We start from the raw sequence: 15,893 nt of genomic DNA on the forward strand, positions 1-15,893 counted from the left end.
GCCACAAGGTTGTGTTTGAGTACAATTCTGTTGCTGCTGATGGCCCACAGCACCTCATGGATGCCCAGTCTTGAGTTGCTAGATCTGTTTGAAATCTATCCCATTTAGCATGGTGGTAGTGCCACACAACACGTTGGAGGGTATCCTTAATGTGAAGGCGGAACTTTACCTCCACAATGATTGTACGGTGGTCACTCCTACTGATACTGTCTTGGACAGATGCATCTGCAGCAGGCAGGTTGGTGAGGATGAGGTCAAGTATGTTTTTCCCTCTTGTTGGTTCCCCTCAACCCCCTGCTGCAGATATGTCATTTCGGACTTGGCCAGCAGTGATGCTACCACCCAGAGTACATCCTCAGTGCTTCCTCCAAGTGATGTTCAACATGGAGGAGCACTGATTCATCAGCTGAGCGAGGGCAGTACGTGGTAATCAGCAGGAGGTTTCCTTGCCCATGTTTGACCTGATATCATGAGACTTCATGGGGCCCGGAGCTGATTTTGAGGACTGCCAGGGCAAGTCCCTCCCGGCTGTATACCACTATGTCACCACCTCTGCTGGGTCTGTCCTGGTGGTGGGACAGGACATACCCATGGCAGGTGATGGAGGAGTCTGGGACATTATCCGTGAGGATGACTATGTCAGGCTGTTGCTTGACTAGTCTGTGAGACAGCTCTCCCAATTTTGGCACTAGCCCCCAGATGTTAGTAAGGAGGACTTTGCAGGGTTCACAGGGCTGTGATTGCTGTTGTTATTTCCAGTGCCTAGGTCAATGCCAGATCATCTGGTTTCATTCCTTTTTTGTGTCTTTGCGGTGGCTTGTTACAACTGAGTGGCTTGCTAGGCAATTTAAGAGTCAATCACATTGCTATGGGTCTGGAGTCACATGTAGGCAAGGACAATAGATTTCCTCCCCTAAAGGACATTAGTGAACCAGATACAACAATCAACAATGGCTTCATGGTCATCATAGGAGTTTTAATTCCAGATTTTTATTGAATTCAAATTCCACTACCTGCTGTGGTGGGATTCAAACCCGGGCCCCCAGAGCATTACCCAGGGTCTCTGGAATAAAAGTCCAGCGACAATACCACTACGCCATTGCTTCCCCCCAAGGGTCCTTGTAGCCACCATTGTACTTTGCTTGTGGGTCCAAAGAGCCAAGCAACTTGGACTGCCCAGGATAAGAGCCCTGGAAAATAACCTGTCTTATATATTTGCGACTGGCAGATTCTGGAAAAGTTGGCAGCAGAGTCCAGAAAGGATTCGAAGGCTAAAGAGCTGATGGTGGTGATGACTTTGATAGCTACTGATAAGGTGTGACCATCAGGTACAGCATGGAGCAGACCTTCCTCTAGAAATTTGCAGATGAGGTCAGAGTGACTGCCCATGACATCAAGGCAGCATTTGACTGAGTGTGGCATTGAGAAGCCCTAGCAAAACTGGAATCAATGGGAATCGGGGGGGGGGTGGGGGGGGTGGGGTAGAAATCTCTGCTGGTTGGAGTCATACCTAGCACAAAGGAAGATAGTTGTAGTTGTTGGAGGTTCATCATCTCAATTCAAGGGCATCACTGCAGGAATTCCTCAGGGTAGTGTCCTAGGCCCAACCACCTTCAGTTGCTTCATCAATGACCACCCTTCCATTATAAGGGGGTGATCATTGATGATTGCACAATGTTCAGCACCATTCATGACTCCTCAGATACTAAAGCTGTCCATGTCCAAATGCAACAAGACCTGGACAACGTCCAGGCTTGGGCTGACAAGTGGCAAGTAACATTTGTGCCACACAAGTGCCAGATAATGACCACCTCCAAAAAGAGAGAATCTAACCATCGTCCCTTGACATTCAATGGCATTACCATCACTGAATGCCACGCTATCAACATCCTGGGGATCACCATTGACCAGAAACTGAACTGGATTATCCATATAAATACTGTGGCTATAATAGCAGGTCACAGGCTGGGAATCCTGCAGTGAATAACTCACTTCCTGACTCCCCAACGCCTGTCCACCATCTACAAAACACAAGTCAGGAATGTGATAGAATACTCTCCACTTGCCTGGATGAGCAGTGTCCAACAACACTCAAGAAGCTTGACACTATCCAGGACAAAGCAGGTCACTTGATTGGTACCACTTCCGCAAACATTCATTCTTTTCACCACTCACGAACAGTGGCAGCAGTGTGTACCATCTACAAGATGTACTGCAGGAACTCGCCAAGGCTCTCAAACAGCACCTTCGGCTGCCATCTAGAAGGACAAGGGAAGCTGATACATGGGAACACCACCGCCTGGAACAGCCACTCCAAGTAACTCACCATCCTGACATGGAAACATATCGCAGTTCCTTCACTGTCGCTGGGTCAAAATCCTGGGACTGCTTCCCTAACAGCCCTGTGGGTGTACTTGCACCACACAGACTACAGTGGTTCAAGAAGACAGCTCACCACCACCTTCTCAAGGGCAATTAGGGATGGGCAATAAATGCTCACTAACATCACTAACCAGAGATGCCCACACCCTGTGAATGTATAAAAATAAGATGTCTGCAACAATCTGATGCAACAACCTAAGCCTCCTGAAACTCTGCTGTTCCGACATGTCAAGGACTCTCATGCACTGCTTTTACACCCTGTGATACATGTTGTCTATCCTATGAGCTGCACTCCCCTGCTGCTTCCCTTTGTATTGCTGACTTCTTTGCTGTCCAGTTGCAGGTCTCTTGAAAGAAGGTTGTGGCTGGTTCTTCTACTGGTGCTGCCCATATTGCACCTTCTCTGAGGTCCCATCTAAAACGGCCATGGTGCCCACCATCTGATGTTAAGAAATCCTCTAAATTGTGGAAAGTAAGCTTAAAAACAAAATTATTGTGTAAATGCCCTTTTCTACTTGTAGGTAAGAAAGCAGCTGTGAATACTGAGTTATTTATTGCCGAATTTCCATGAGTTTGATTCAGCCTCTCCATTTCCGTTATGTTCTTACGTTGCTTTTATTGGCAAGTATCAGGAATTCAGGGAAACCCATGGATTTAACCCTGTTAAATTTAAAAGTGTGTCAAAATATTGCTCCAAGGCTTGAGTGGGGCATAAACACTGGCATAGACTAGTGGAGCCAAATGGCCTGTTTCTATGCCGTAAATCCTGTTCTATTGTGTAATTAGCATACGCTAAATCTACCTCACCTGAGAGGATTGCTGCAGCCTAACACGCCCAAGATAAACAAAGAAGACACGAGTTGCAGTTGGCTTTCTGACATGCTGGATTTTCACCACTACCTGTGCCTAAACCCTCCATACTCCTCCAGGTTAAAATTGTCAGAAAAAAAGCACAGCTCAACCAAACGGAATCAACAAATGAATATTTTTCCACTTTCCCTCAGTCCCAGTTTTGACATTATCATTTCTTTGCTTTTTCTGTTAGCTGAGGGAAAAGCAGAGTTTAGATGATAAGCTTCTCGGAGGCTGCTATTCCGTGATTCTTTGATGGAGTTGTGTTTTGGGAGAGTGGGTCAAGTCCTTGCCACTTTCTTCCTTGCCCATCTCCAGATCATATTGTCCATTAATGCTCGTTCTCCTTGTGCTACCTTAATTGAAAACTGAAAAAACACTTAAGTCAAGTTATAGTCAAACCATAAATTTTAACTTTCAAGACTTGGAAGAGGTGAGACTGAAACTCCATCTTTTAGCTGCCCTGTTGTTAGAGAACTATTTACAACATTTATATTTCTGTCGATATTTGGTTGCATTCTTTAAATTAAATTTCCTATTACATGCTCCCCTTCATTGTGTGGTTTTTTTTATTAAACCGCATCAGTGATGTATTATGTTAAGGAGCTTCAGTGCATAAGGTGACAGTGACCTTCATTTAATTAACCATGATGGAAACCAAGATGGGAGCTGAGATGATTAAGCTGTGGACTCCACCATTAATCATTTTGTGTACTGTCAGAAAAGAAGCTATATCAATAACCTTGCAATTTACACAATAACAAAATGCCTGAAAATGGGATATCTTGCATGTCTATTGCCCCTTATTAAGTTAGCAAACAAACATAATATTTATTAAAACAAATCCAAATGAAGTGTTATTTCCTTTCTTTCGTATAACAAAAAGAATAAAAGATATGTCTAAATTGTATATTGAAAAGGCATCAAAATAAATAAAGGCAAAGATCTCAAATTATTCACTTTTAATTATCCATTAGTTGATGTACATATATTTTTAATTCATTCATTCATGGGATGTGGGTTTCGCTGGCTGGGCCAGCATTTATTGCCTGTCCCTAACTGCCCTTGAGAAGGTGTTGATGAGCTGCATTCTTGAATCACTGCAATCCATGTAGTGTAGGTATACCCACAGTGCCCAGCGACAGTGAAGAAGTGGCGATATATTTCCAAGTCAGGATCGTGAATGGCTTGGAAGGAAACTTTCAGGTGGTGGCGTTCCCGTGTATCTGCTGCCCTTGTCCTTCTAGATGGTAGAAGCCTTGAGTTTGGAAGGTGCTGTCTAAGGAGGCTTGGTGAGTTCCTGCAGTTCATTTTGTAAATGGTACTCACTGCTGCCACTGTGTCAGTGGTGGAGGGAGTGAATGTTTGTGGATGGGGTGCCAATCAAATGGGCTGCTTTGTCCTAGATGGTGACAAGTTTCTTGAGTGTTGTTGGAGTTGCACTGACCCAGACAAGTCAAGAATATTCCATCACACTCCTGACTTTTGCCTTGTAGATGGTGGACAGGCTTTGGGGAGTCGGAGGTGAGTTACTAGCCACAGAATTCCTAGCTTCTGACCTGCTCTTGTAGCCATAGTGTTTATATGGATAGCCCAGTTTAGTTTCTGATCAATGGTAACCCCCATGATGTTGATAGTGGGGGTTTAGTGATGGCAATGCCATTGAATGTCAAGGGTCATTGATTAGGTTCTCTCTTGTTGGAGATGGTCATTGCCTGACACTTGTGTGGCACAAATGTTACTTGCCACTTGTCAGCCCAAGCCTGGATATTCTCCAGGTCTTGCTGCATTTGGACATGAACTGCTTCAGTATCTAAGGAGTTGTGAATGGTGCTGAACATTGTGCAACCATTAGTGAACATCCCCACTTCTGATTTTTATTTTTTTATATTAATTCAAGGCATTTGGGCTTTTCTGGCTAAGCCAGCATTTATTGCCCTTTAGAAGTTGGTGGTGAGCTTCCTTCTTGAACTGCTGCAGTCCGTGTGGTATATGTACACATACAGCGCTGTTAGGGAAGGTCTTTGAGGAAGCAGCTGAAGATGGTTGGGCCGAGGACACTACCCGGAGGAACTCCTGCAGTGATGTCCTGGAATTGAGATAATTGATCTCCAACAACCACAACTATCTTCCTTTGTGCTAGGTATGACTCCAGCCAGCAGAGAGTTTTCCCTCTGATCCCCATTGCCTCCAGTTTTGCTAGGGCACCTTGATGCCACACTCAGTCAAATGCTGCCTTGATGTCAAGGACAGTCACTCTCACCTCACCCCTGAAGTTCAGATCTTTGGTTCATGTTTAAACTAAGGCTCTAATGAGGTCAGGAGCTGATTGGCCCTGGCAGAACCCAAACTGAGCACCAGTGAGCAGGTTATTGCTAAACAAATGCTGCTTGATAGCACTATTGAGACACCTTCCATCACTTTACTCATGATGGAGAGTAGACCGATGGGGTCAAAATTGGCCAGGCTGGATTTGACCTGCTTTTTGTGTACAGGACATATCTAGGGGATTTCCCACATTGCCAGAAGGATGCCAGCGTGTTAGCTGTACTGGAACAGCTTGACTAGGGGCGTGGCAAGTTCTAGAGCACAAGTCTTCAGTACAATTGGCATTCAATCGGCACTTTAGCTGAAGATTGTTGCAAATGCTTCAGCCTTATCTTTTGCACTAATGTGCTGGATTCCTCCATCATTGAGGATGGTGATATTTGTGGAGCCACCTCCTCCAGTGAGTTGTTTAATTGTCCACCAACATTCATGACTGGATGTTGCAGGACTGCAGTGTTTACATCTGATCTGTTGGTTGTGGAATTGCTTAGCCCTGCCTATCCCTTGCTACTTTATGCTGTTTGGCATACAAGTAGTCCTGTGTTGTAGCTTAACCTGTTTGACACCACATTTTTAGGTATGCCTGGTGCTGCTCCTGCCATGCCCCGCTGCACTCTTCATTGAACCAGGGTTGATCCCCTGACTTGGTGGTAATAGTAGAGTGGGGGATATGCCGGGCCATGAGGTTACAGATTGTGCTGAATACAACCCCACTGCTGCTGATAGCCTACAGTGCCTCATGGTTGCCCGTGTTGAGTTGCTAGATCTGTTCAAAATCTATCCCATTTAGTAGAGCCGTAGTTCCACACAACATGGTGGAGGGTATCCTCAATGTGAAGACAAGACTTTGTCTCTTCAAATCTGTGCATGGTGGTCACTCCTACCGATACTGTCATGGACAGATGCATCTGCAGCAGGCAGATTGGTGAGGATGAGGCTGAGTGTGTTTTTCCCTCTTGTTGGTTCCCTCACCACCTGCCACAGACCCAGTCTAGCAGCTATGTCCTTTAGGACTCAGCCAACCCAGTCAATTGTGGAGCTACAGAGCCACTCTTGGTGATGGACACTGAAGTCCCCCACCCCGAGTACATTCTGTGCCTTTGCCACTCTCAGTGTTTCCTCCAATTAGCGTTCAACATGGTGGAGTACTAATTCACCTGTTGAGGGGATGAGGTGGGGGTGGGGGGTTCAGTATGTGGGAATCAGCAGGAGGTTTCCTTGCCCATGTTTAAACAGATACCATGAGACTTCATGGGGTCCAGAGCTGATGTTGAGGACTCCCAGGACAACTCCCTCCCAACTGTATATCACTGTGCCACCACCTCAGCTGGGTTTGTCCTGGGTGTGACAGGGCATAACCCATGGATGGTGAAGGTGGCGTCTGGGACACAGCCATACTCACGGAAACATTCCTTACGGACAATGTCACGTTGTTGCCTGACTATTCTGTGGGACAGCTGTGCAAATTTTGGCACAAGCCCCCAGATATTCGTAAGGATGACTTTCCATGGTCGACAGGGCTGAGTTTGCCATTTTCGTTTCCGGTGCCTAGGTCGATGCTGGATGGACTGCCTGGTTTCATTCCTTTAGACTTTTTAGCAGATTGATACGACTGAATGGTTTGCTAGGCCATTGCAGAAGGCACTTAAGAGTCAACCACATTTCTGTGGGTCTGGAGTCACATGTCGGCCAGACCAAGTAAGCACAGCAGATTTCCTTCCCTAAAGGGACTTAGTGAGCCGGGTTTTTATGACAATCAACAATGGTTTCATGGTCAGATTTTTATTGAATTCAAATTTCACCATTTGCCATAGTGTGATTCAAACCTGGATTTCTGGATTCCTTGTCCAGCGACAATTCCACAATGCCATCGCCACAGCCTCCCCTTGAAATTATTCATTCATAATTATTCATTAGTTGATATATAAACAGGATCAAATATGAACATATGAACTCATCAATGGTCACCGCATCTTTTAGATTGCAAAACCATTTGCATGGGCCTCTTAACCACTAGTAATGCTTACTCCTCAAAGAAAATGTTTGGTAATTTCTGGAAAGAGCCTCACCATTCCACAATGACTCCAAAGGCAATCAAGCAAGGTTGACAACTGTGTTCTCATTTGGCAAACGCTTCTGATCCAGATCCCTCCTGCCATAAACTGCAATGCCCCGGAGAAACGTGAGTCTCTTCTTCTCAAGGTATCATTTTTCTTTGAAGAATACTGTTTTCTTCAAAGATTCCAGGAAAGAGTAAACATCCAAATTGGTGACTATATAGTAAATATTGTTATTTGTAAATTTGTGCATCGTATATACTTTGAAACCCCATCACTTAGGCTTTGTGCCTTGTGATATTTAAAAATCTTGACTGCAAAATTGAGCTCCGTAGTGCTGATAGTTAGAGACATACTGGAGGTGGTTCAGGGAAAAAAATAATGTTGGGGTTTTTGTCCCCAACCACGTCCATGATCTGCCATGTTTTGAAGGGCAATAAAGCGCAGGTGTCCCATGCTACACCAGGAATATATAGATTAAGACAATTGTGACATTAGTCAGCGTTTAATTCTGATTTGATGTCTGTCCTGCCATTTTCAACATCACTGATCCTGTTAATACTTTCTCTTAGAACACATACTTGAACATGCATTCAGTTGTATGAGTGTTTCCCACCAGCGCTACTTAAAGACATCATCATCCAACTTTCAGATGTGGTGCTTTTGACTATTGACTTTTGACTGTAGCTGTGGAGTTAGTGGAAGGACTGTGTTTTTTGAAGAGTTCACAGAGGTTCTTTCAGCCAGAAGAGAGTGGGACCGAACCTCTAGAAGGAGTGTGCTTTTGAAATACCTCTGATTTCACCACCTGCTCCCAGTCCTGGTGGCTAAAGTTGCTGTCTGCATTGGGCTGCAGTGACACAGGAAGATGGATCAGAGGCAGAAGAGAAGAGAACACTAATACAAAAGCAAGACACTGTGGATGCTGGAAATCTGAAATTTAAAAAAAATGGTTGGTAATACTCAGCAGGTCAGGCAGCATCCATGGTGAGAGAAACCGAGTTAATGTTTCAGGTTAATGACTTTTCATCATAACTACAGAAAGCTGGCAATGCAAGAGTTTTTAAACCCGTGGGGAGGAAGAAGAAAGAAGGTCTGTGATAGGGTGGAGGGCAGGAGAGACTAAAGAGCAAAAAATTTCATGATGCAAAAGCCAAGGAGAGTGGTTATGGGTATAATAAAGGAATAAAGGTTGTGTCCAGATGAGGTATGAATGGCTATATAGAAGCCAGCTGAATGCAAGATGAAGGGACACAGAAAGAATCAAGCCAGCAAAAAAAAGCAAAGAACACACAGAAACAAGACGGAGGCAGAGGTTATGATCTAAAGTTGTTGAACTCAATATTGAGTCCAGAGGGCTGTTGAGTGCTGAGACAAATTATGAGATGCTGTTCCTCGAGCTTGCTTTGAGCTTTATTGGAACATTGTAACAGGCCATGGACAGAAAAATCAGAGTGGGACCAAGATGGAGAATTAAAATGACAAGCGACAGTCGGCTTGGGGTTATGCTTGCAGACTGAGGTGTTCCGCAAAGTCATCACCCAGCCTATGTTTGGTGTTCCCACTATACAGCAGACCACATTGTGAAGAGTGAATACATTATACTAAATTGCAAGAAGTGCAAATGACTCACTGTTTTGCTTGGAAGGAGTGTTTGGGGTCTTGCATAGTGAGAAGGGATAGTGAAAGGACAGCTTTTGCATCCCCTGTGCTATATGGAAAGGTGCCAAAGGGAAAGGGGCAGGGTGTTGAGATAACTGAAGAGTGGACCAGGGTGCCATGGAGGGAATGGTCCCTTCAGAATGCAGAAATGGGAGTGCAGGGGAAGATGTGTTTGGTGGGGGAAGCTTATCATGTTTCTGGGAGGAAGGGGAAGGGATAAGAGCAGAAGTGTGTGAAAATCGATTGGTCGAGGGCCATGTCAACAATGCTGGGTGGGAATCCTTGATTGAGGAAGAAGACAGGCATTTCATAAGCGCTGTGGAAGATTACATCACCGGAACAGATACAATGGAGGTGGAGAAGCTGAGAGAATAGAATGGAGTCCTTACAGAAAGCAGGGTGTGAGGAAGTGTAGTTGAGATAGCTGTGGGAGCCCGTGGGTTTGTAGTGAATGTTAGTTGATAGCCTATCCCCAGAAATGGAGACAGAGAAGAAATGGAGACAGAGAAGGAAGGCAAGAGTCAGAGATGGACCAGGTGAAGGCGTGAAAAGGGGTGAAATTGAAAACTAAGTGAGTGAAATTTTCCAGTTCAGAGCTAGAGCAGGAAGCAGCACAAATACAGTCATTAATGTACTGGAAAACAGATGAGGGAGAGTGCCCAAGTAGGATTGGAATAATGAATCTTTCACATATTCCACAAAAAGGCAGGCATAGCTAGTACCCTTGTGGGTTCACATAGCAACACATTTTATTTGGAAGAAGTGAGTGGAGTTGACGGAGAAGTTGTTCACATGGAGAATAAGCTCAGCCAGGCAGAGGAGGGTGATGGTGAATGGGAACTGGTTGGGCCTGGTTGGTTGAGGAGGACGCAGGTCTCTGTGAGACCATCATGGTGCGGGATGGAGGCTGAGAGAGATGGACATCCATAGCAAAGAGGGAATGGTTAGGGCCAGGAAATTGGAAACTGTTGAAGTGATGTAGGGCATCGGAAGTGTCACAGAGGCACTGTAGCAAGTCGCCAAAGCTTCTTCTACAGTGCTTCACAAGCCTCTGACCTCCACCACCTAGAAAGGCAAACTGGTGCATGGGGAGATCAACATTTTCAGATTTCCCCTTATGTCGCCCACAATTATGATTTAGACATATTTGCCCTTCTTTCATCATTGATAACTCTCAATCCTGGAACTCTCAAATCTCTATCTAACACCATTATATGAGGGCTTTATGCTCAAGGAATGCAGAGCTCCAAGAAAGTGGCCCACCACCACATTCTCCAAGACGACTAGGGCTGAGCAATAAATGTTGGCTTTGTCAGAAATACTCATATTCTGATTATATGTGGCTTAATAATTAGCTGAACAATGTCTCTGGCCACTAATCAATCAACAGATCTGCAAAATACAGTTTCTAATACTCTTTGTGCATTAATGAAAGGTGATGTATAGCATATAGCTAAACAGTTGTAGGAGGTATGCTTACAGGAAGCCATCTCCTGGAAAATGTAATGAAGACATGTGTTACTTAGCCAAAAACTTGTAATTTAATTTACTTTTAGGCAGCACTATTTCTAGTGGCTGCTCCCAAAACCCACATTGGGAGCTTGTAGTTACAATTAAAAAGCAGTAAATTCTCAGATATTGTGAGGCACAGCTTGACATGCAGCTCAAATTTATTTCCCGTCCTAATGCTTATGTGTGACACAATCCCCTACTGTTATACATAATGAAAACTATTACGGTGAGAGGCCTAGATTTAGACTTGGTTCAGGAAACAGAATGTAATAATAATTTGAATCTATAAAAATTAATTTCCTATTCAACATAGAAAAGCACAATTGTTTTTTGTTTTACAAATGACCTGACTACATTTTCTTATGAATTAATCCTTAACTGCACAGCAGGAATCTGGAGTTCTTCCCTGTTTAATGTAAGAAATTAATTATTTCACAAAAATCAAAGTATAGTCCACAGTACAGTAGGACACTTGGAACTGTTCATGTATTACGAAAACTCACTGTACTTTACACAGACATTAATTTTGATGGTCTACATAATATCCTTGCTTTGTTTTTTTATCTCAATGCTTAATTTATATTAAATAACTTAATGACAGATTGAAGATGATGTTACCAATGGAAAAGACAGTGCCCAGAGGTAAGAATTACTTTGTAACATTAGGATAATTTTGTCAAAAACTAATAAACATGATTGAATGGCTGATCTGTTAAAATGTGATTTTCATGTATTTTTAAAATTATAAACATATACAATTTCACCTTTGAACCATTGCTAGTGACAAAGAAGTACCACAATAGCTGCTACATTTTGCTATTATTCACAGATTGAAAGTTACAATCTTTCTAACTTCCTTATGGCTATATTATCCTGTCTTAAGCAGATAATCATACACTCAGAGTCCACATGCATTACTTTAAGAAAACCAATCTTCAAATATTTATTATGTATGGAATGATATTGAAGGGATGGAGTTTTCATGAACATATCTCAGTGAATTGTTCTTCATTTGAGGAGGGTAAAGGACAAGATGAGCCACTCAGCATTTATGAGATTAAAAAATTGTGGCCACGAAATTCAGCACAAATCAAGGATTTGTCCTTGAGCTGGCTCTCTGAATATATGAGTCAATTAGTCCCATTCCCTGCACTTATCCTTTACCATTATCTTTTTCTTTAGTTCGTTTTTTTTTCTTTTGACCATCTTGAACAATTGAGAATCCAAATTCCCTAGTTTGAAAATCTATATTTTTCAGAAGTACCGGTTTCCCCCTACCTGTTTCTCAGCAAATCATTTCACAGGGGGACCCATTTCTCAGGGGGACCATTAGTATCTCAGGGGTACCAGCCACCTCATAGATACTGATAATGTTACATTTAGGGTTTGGGAAAGAGAAGTGAACAATTTAATACATTCCCCCTTTTAATATTTTGGGCTAAGCTGCATAATTGGGTTAATATGTTTAATTAGAGGTTTCAACCAGAAAACATTAAATGAGATGCAATTTGCACTGCTGTTGTCACTTAGTTCTCATTGTGTTCAGAGTACTAAGATGAAAAACAGTGTTGTTGCTTCTCCTTCAACTATGTCTTTCCAAAGAAGAATGATATATGACTGAGTTTATGTTTGTTTTGGATAGTCATCTTTCAGAAGAAAAAACAACTGCTTTTGTTTTATTCATCAAAAGCAAGTGTTGTATAGTACCGTCAAAAACCTGGAAGGCCGTCCCTCAATCTCCAGCCATTACTACTGGTATAATTAGCATTGATAAAAATGCTGTGTTTTGCAAGACACCATTTAATCAATAGCAGCTACAAAATAACATTTGTGACAACATAATGAGTAATAAAGTAGAGGTGCATCAATTTTATTTAATCTGTACAGGTTGACAAAAGTTACATGTTATATTGCTTCATTTTTCAGAAGTTACTGACAATTAGAAAATTATTACAAAAACAACCATAAACTGGAGCTTTAAAGCACTGAAAATACAATTGTATGTAGAAATCAACAATTTATCTGCACTAATATTAGAAGACAGCTGATTAATTTATCTCAGGTAATTTAAAGTTCTTTAAATGACTATGTAGGTTAAGTTTCAAAGCATTTGGAAAATGCATTGCCTAAATATGAAATTAGAAACAGAAGCCTTTCTTCTTTGAGGGTTCATGCCATTCACACACATAATGAATTCAAGATATTGCTTGCCTTTGGGTATTCTTTCTAGGAGTGAAACAACAAGATTTTCAGAAAACAATCTAAGCGCTTGACTGATAACTTAAACTGGTTACAGTTGTCTGGACTGCAAACCTGAATTGTACAGTCAAAATTTTAACAATTGATTACTTTCCTCAATATAGGATCACATTATCAATCTTCAAATGAAGCCATGCAAAATTAATTAGCTAAATCCTTTAAATTTTGTGCAAGGGATATTTAAAGTTTTGAGTCTCAGAAGGACCTTGGAGTGCATGTCCTTAGATCCCTGAAGGTAACAGGACAGGTAGAAAAGGTGGTCAAGAAGGCAGATATTTGCCTTTATTGGTCAATGCCTAAAGTATAAGAGAAAGGAGGTTATGCTAGAACTGTTAGACAGCAATTAGAGTACTGGGTACAGTTCTGGTCACTGCATTACAGGAAGGATGTGATCGCTTCGAGAGCATGTACAGAGGAGCTTCACAAGGATGTTGTCAGGAATATAAAATTTTAGCTAAGTGGAACTTTAACTATGGATCAGCTGGGATTTTTTTCTTTGGAACAGAGGAGGCTTAATGGAGATGAAATTAAAGTGCATAAAATTATGAGGGACCTAGACAAAGTAAATCAAAAGGACCTATTTCCCTTAGCAGAGTGGCCAATAACCAGGGGGCATTTATTTAAAGCAATTGGTGGAAGGATTAGAGGGCAATTGAGGAGTAATGTTTTCACCCAGAGGCTGGTGGTTGTGAGGAACTCAGTGCTTGAAAGGATGATAGAGGGAGAAACCCTCATTGCATTCAAAAAATACTTGGATATGCGTTTGAGGTGTCAAACCTTACAGGACTATGCACCAAGAGCTGAAAGGTAGGATTGGTCTTTTCGACCAGCATAGACACAATGGGTTGGATTTTCATCCTTGAGGTAGGTAGGGGGAGTCAGGAAAATTCCCAGCTCAGCCTTCAGGAGAAAGTGGCTTCCAAGGCGAGATCTTCATAGCTGGGGGTCGGGTGCGGGCTGGAGTCAGGTCAGCAGGCCCAAGAACAAGTGCAGAGCCAGCCACAGGCTGCCAGGTGCCAAGGTTTAAAAGACATGTCTCCGTGCTGTGGGACTTTGTCCCATGAAGAAAAGCACAAAGGGCCCTTCAGCCCTCACCCCTTACACCCTCCACCCTCGAAACACTCATCTATCCATACAACCTCATGCCACCTATGCCAGGCCCTGCCCTTTCACCCATCCCCATGTCCCCTCATACCCCCCATTCCAGGATCTGGCACTTCTATGCCCATTGACCCACTGTATGCTTTCTAAAACCAATGTTTGCCACAGTGTAAAGTGATATGTCTAATAAAAAACTCTGAAAAATGGAATCGGCTGATAACTTTCTCCTTTGGGCAAAAAGTCTGGATTACATGCTTATAAAAGTGTTGTTCATCCAGACTCTTTGAAGTTTCAAAAACCACAAACATTTGAAACCACTCATTTATGTCAACAAACATAGTGAAATTGACCACAGAGATCAGAGCGCCTGAGCTGTCAATTAAACAATGTTTCCTCTGGGGAGCAGGTGTTCTATTATTCTAATAGATGCCTGGACTCTCAGCCAAGCATACATAATGTGACTTGAGGTGGGTTGAAGGTCAGAGCTTGGCATAGGAGACATGATGGACATAGGGGTTTGGTGGAAGGGCAGAGCTTGGCATGGGGACATGAGGGGCCTGAGGGGTGAGTGGGAGGTGGGTTGAAACATGGCATTGGGGCATAATGAGGTCCTTTTAAAGTTACTTTTTAAAAGGTCCCCTTATGCACACTAGGGCACATGAACCATGACCCTTTTTAAAAAAAAACCTGGCCCAACTCCATGAAAATTGGGGAGGAGCATGACATGCCTGTTTCCCCAGTGGAGTAGGCCAGGTCAGGGTGCCACATGCCAGCTTCTGACAGGAAGTAGCCTGTATCCTTTAAAGGCACTCCCAAAAATCGCACAACATGGGAACAGGGGCAGGATTCCCAGATTAGAAACATAGAAAATAGGAGCAGGAATAGGCCATTCAAACTTTCAAGCCTGCTCTGCCATTCGATATGATTATGGCTGATCCTCTATTTCGATGCCAAACTCCTGCTCTCTCTCCCCATACCCCCTTGACTCCTTTAGTGTCAAGAAATCTATTTCCTTCTTAGACATATTCAGTGACTTGGTCTCCACAGCTTTCTGTAGTAGAGAATTCCATAGGTTGACCATCCTCTGAGTGAAGATATTTCTCCTCATCTCAGCCATGAATCGCCTACCCCACATCCTGAGATTGTGTCTCTAGTACTAGAGCCCCCAGCCAGGGGAAACATCATCCTTGCATCCAGTCTGTCCAGTCCTGTCAGAATTTGTTTCAATGGAATCTCCTCTCATTCTTGTACATTCCAGTGAATACAGGCTTAGTTGACTCAATCTCTCCTCATACGACAATCCTGCCATCCAAGAAATCAATCTGGTGAACTTTTACTGCATTCCCTCTATGGCAAGTATGGTCTTTGCTAGGTAAGGAGACCAAAACTGCACGCAATACTCCCGGTATGGTCTCACCAAGGACCTGTACAGCTACAATAAGGTATCCTTGCTCTTGTTCTCAAGTCCTCTCGCAATAAAGGCCAACATACCATTTGCCTCCCTAACTCCGTGTTGCATCGGCATGCTTGCTTTCAGTAGCTGGTGTACAAGGACACCCAGGTCTCTTTTGTATGTCAACATTTTCCAATCTATCTCTATTTAAATAATACTCTGCCATTCTGTTTTTCCTACTGAAGTGGATAACTTCACACTTATCCACATTATACTGCTTCTGTCATGTATTTGCCCACTCACTCACCTTGTCTAAATTGCCTTGGAACTTCTTTATGTCCTCCTCA

The sequence above is a fragment of the Cetorhinus maximus genome, chromosome 3 (assembly GCF_964194155.1).
Source record: "Cetorhinus maximus chromosome 3, sCetMax3.hap1.1, whole genome shotgun sequence".
Taxonomy (NCBI): domain Eukaryota; kingdom Metazoa; phylum Chordata; class Chondrichthyes; order Lamniformes; family Cetorhinidae; genus Cetorhinus; species Cetorhinus maximus.